Below are 4,542 nucleotides of genomic sequence, written 5' to 3' on the forward strand. Positions count from 1 at the left end.
TCTTTCTTACTTCGACTGGGGCATCTGATGTAGTATTAGCTATGTGGGATAGAAGGTGGTGGAAAAACGGAGGAGTATATTAGGTGATACATAGTGGCTTGTTATTTTCAGAATGTGGATGATCGATTTAGATGGGCTTTTGCTAGAATTAATGGGCCACCCTTGGACAGCAATACACTTTTTATGGGAAGAGCTAGCCATGTTGCATAGCTGGTGGGGCATTCCTTGGTGTATAGGAGTAGACTTTAATGTTGTTAGATTCACAAGTGAAAGATTGAGAGATAGCAAGTTGTGACCAGCAATGTTGAGTTTTTCGGATTGTATTTTAGAGCTGGGATTGGTGGACATTCCTCTTATGGGTGGTGCATTTACATGGTCCAATAATCAGACATGGTCTAGATTAGAAAGATTCTTAGTCTCCTCAGAATGAGAAATACAATTTTCAAAGGTATTTCAAAAAAGACTACCTCGCCTATGCTCTGACAATTTTCCTATTTTGTTAGATTGTGAGGGTATACAATGAGGGAGGAGATACATCAAGTTTGAGAATATATGGTTAAAAATTGAAGGCTTATGGAACGGGTTAGGCAATAGTGGTCCTCCTATAAGATCCAAGGTACCCCTAGTTTCATTTTTGCAGGTAAATTGAAAGTTTTAAAAAAAGATTTAAAACTTTGGAATGTGCAGTCCTTTGGAGATATAGGCAATAGCAAGAAGTCATTATTGGAGGAGTTCCATGGACTAGAGAGGGCACAGGAAGGAAGGGCCCTTTCAATGGAGGAACTTGCTCAGTAGACAGAACTAGTTTCAAAATTAGAAAGGGTTACTTTATTGGAGAATATCTCTTGGCGGCAAAAATCTCGAGTTTTGTGGCTGAAAGAAGGAGATTGTGGTACGAAATTGTTTTTATAGAATGGCAAATTTCCATCGGAGAACTAATGCCATTGAGATTATGAATATTGACGGAGCCGTTTGCTCATATATCCCTAAGATCCAAGAACATGTCTCTGGTTATTTTGAGTAGTTGGTTACTGAGCCAATGGGGTGGAGGCCGAAGATTGATGTGCTCACTTTTGAGTCCATTGAGCAACAAAATGCCATTTGGCAGGAGAGGTCGTTAGAGGAGGTCGAGTTTCATGAAGTGGTGAGAAAGATGGTAAAAGAAAAAGTACCAAGACCAGATGGATTTTCAATGGGTTTCTTCCAATCTTGTTGGAAAGTGGTGAAGGAGGACTTCGTGAAGGTATTTCATGAATTTTTTTCGGCTGGAAAATTTGAAAAAAACCTCAATGCCACTTTTATTACACTTATTCCCAAGAAGGTAGGTGCATCGGAGGTTAAGGATTACCGGCCTATTAGCTTTGTAAATGAGGTGTATAAGATTATTTTCAAGGTGCTTGCAAATCAATTGGGAGGAGTTTTGGGGTGGATCATTATGAAACCTCAAAATGCCTTGTATGGGAAGACAGATCTTGGACTCAGTAATTATTGCTAATGAATGCTTAGATAGTAAAATAAAATTTGGTAATTTGGGTTTCTTGTGTAAGTTAGACATGGAGAAAACTTACGATCATGTTAATTGGAATTTCTTGCTGTATTTGCTCGGGAGGTGTGGTTTTCGAGAGAAATGGTGCTCATGGTTAAGTGGTTCATATCGACAATACAGTTCTCAATTTTAGTGAATGGTTGCCTAGTTGATTTTTTTAACAACTCCTGAGGTCTAAGGCAATGGGATCCCTTGTCCCTACTTCTCTTTGTCATGGTGATGGAGGCGTGTAGCAAAATGATTTCAACGATGGTTAACAGTAGGTTTTTGGTTGGATTCTTGGTTTGTGATATACATCAAGGTATTATTCATATCTCTTATTTATTATTTGCAAATGACACTCTTATTTTCCACGGGAAAAATCTAAATCAGATTCAGGTACTAAGGGCACTTCTACTTTGCTTTTGAGGTGGTATATCGGTTGAAAGTGAATATATCCAAGTCAGATTTGATTCCAATTGGCAGCGTTCCTAACATCTAGTGGTTGGCTAACATCCTTGGTTGTAAGGTCTCTTTTCTCCCTATGAATTATCTTGACCTTCCCTTGGGGGCCGTCTTCAGGGCTAAAACTATTTGGGATGCAATAATTAAGAAGATAGAATGAAGATTGGTAGGTTGGAAGAGATTGTATCTGTTGAAAGGTGGAAGGATTACTCTAATCAAAAGTACTCTTTCATGTCTACCTACATATTTCTTATCATTGTTTCCAATTCCTGCAAGTGTGAAGACAAGTATTGAGAAACTGCAACGGGATTTCCTATAGGGTGGCCTTGGGATGAATTCAAATTTAATTTGGTCAAGTGGGATAAGCTATGCTTCCCAATCTCTTCTAACAATTTGAGAATTAGAAATCTGAGGGTGTTCAATAGGGCTTTACTTGGAAAATGGTTATAACGTTATAATACAGAACATTAATCTTTATGGAAGTCAGTAATCGACTACAAATATGGAGGTTTATGAGAGGGGTAGGGGATTGGTGCCCTAGGAAGGTAAGTGAGGCTTATGGCGTGGGTACGTGGAAGCACATCAGACGAGGGTGGAAAGTGTTTGTTTGTCATACCAAAATCGTGATGGGAGATGGCACAATAATTAAATTCTAGAATGACATATGGTGTGGAGATAGCTCTCTCAAGCACTCATTCCCTACAATGTTCATACTTGTGCGTGAGAAAGAAACTTTAGTGGCAGACCTCATAGAGATGGATGGTGACTTATTTTAGTGGAATGTGAGCTTCATTAGAGCGGCCCAAGATTGGAAAGTCAACAATTTTGTAAATATCTTCCAACTCCTATACTCCATGAGACCAAGCACCCACCGAGCTAAATTGTTGTGGAAACCTGCCAGAAAATATATTTTTTCAATTCGGTCATTCTATAAGACGTTCACACAACTGCAGAATAATCACTTTCCATGAAGAAGAATTTAGAGAAACAAGGTGACTCCTAGGGCGACATTTGTTGCATGGACAACATCTCTAGGAAAGATGACGATGGATAATCTACGGAGACGAAGGGTGATAGTGGTAGAATAGTGTTGCATGTGTAAACAAAATGGTGAGACAGTGGACCATTTTCTACTATATTGCGAGATTGCTAGAGTGTTATAGATTGATGTATTCAGATGGATACAATTAGCTTGGATTATGCCTGAAACAGTGATCAAACGTCTAGCATGTTGGTTGAATATGGGCAGTCTTCCACAAATCTTAGCTGTGTGGACGATGATTCATATCTATATTCTTTGGTGCATTTGGCAGAAGCACAATGACCATGCCTTCGAAGATAGAGAGAGATCATTGGAGGAGATTAGATTATTGTTGAGTTAATTATATTTTGTCCTCTCGAACTTTCACTCAATTCACAATGTGCATCCAAAACTAATAATTGTATCAAAGTGGACTCTCGAATTTTCAAAACTTCACAATCCCCCCTTTCGTCTACCAGCAGCGTTAAATCTAACGAAAATTCACTGCACGTGTTGCTCATGTGCATAACATTCACTATAAAGATATAATTTTTATCTAATTTATTATCATTGATTGTATAAAATATAAAATAATATATGCTATCAATTAATAATAAATCATAAATCATTAAATAAATTCTTTTATTAATTTATATATAGTTATGAATATCAAATAATTTCATTGTGTACATAGATTATTCATACTTACTTGCAACTTAGGTATAAAATAAATTTATATATGGTTAATGATTAATGATTTATTATTAATTGATAACATAAATTATTTTATATTTTATATTGTCAATGATAATAAATTAGATAAAAGTTACATTTTTCCAGTAAATTTTCGTTAGATTTGATGCTGCTGATAGACAGAAATGGGGATTGAAAAGTTTTGAAAGTTTGAGGGTCCACTTTGATGCAATTATTAGTTTCGGAGGCACATTGTGAATTGAGTGAAAGTTCGAGGGGATAAAGTGTAATTGTTAGAATTCTGTTTCTTTGGGCTAAAGTAGTAGATTTTAACGACCTAGATTTTCATATTTCTCTCTCTTAAATAGGTGTTAAGTGTTAGCTCTTGTCTACCATTGTGTACCTAGGCTAAGCCTATTCTCATTACTATAATATAATCATTTACGAATCAAAGAAAAAAAGAGTGGATATAAGTATATGATTAGATAGAGTATTTGGCAAGCAGCACAACTTGAGAATAATTTCTATTTGGTTATAGGCTGGCTGTTGGATATGCCATTTTCTACACCAAGCATGTGGTTTATATGGTTAAAACCTTTTCAAGCAATTTCATCCCTTATTGTTCATACTTTTTTCAATAAGTTTCTGGATATTATTGAATTTTTTATCTAGACTATCACTTTGTGGTTATTAGTGCACTTCAAGTAGTTTTTTCACTGTTAATAACATGCGTACTATAATGCCCCTCCCTATAGCAAAGAAAAACGTCATTTTAAAAAGGAACTTGGAGTTCTACTTTGACCTTGACTTAAAATCTTTCTCATTCTCAATGAAATGT

Source organism: Juglans microcarpa x Juglans regia, chromosome 7S (assembly GCF_004785595.1).
Source record: "Juglans microcarpa x Juglans regia isolate MS1-56 chromosome 7S, Jm3101_v1.0, whole genome shotgun sequence".
Lineage (NCBI taxonomy): Eukaryota > Viridiplantae > Streptophyta > Magnoliopsida > Fagales > Juglandaceae > Juglans > Juglans microcarpa x Juglans regia.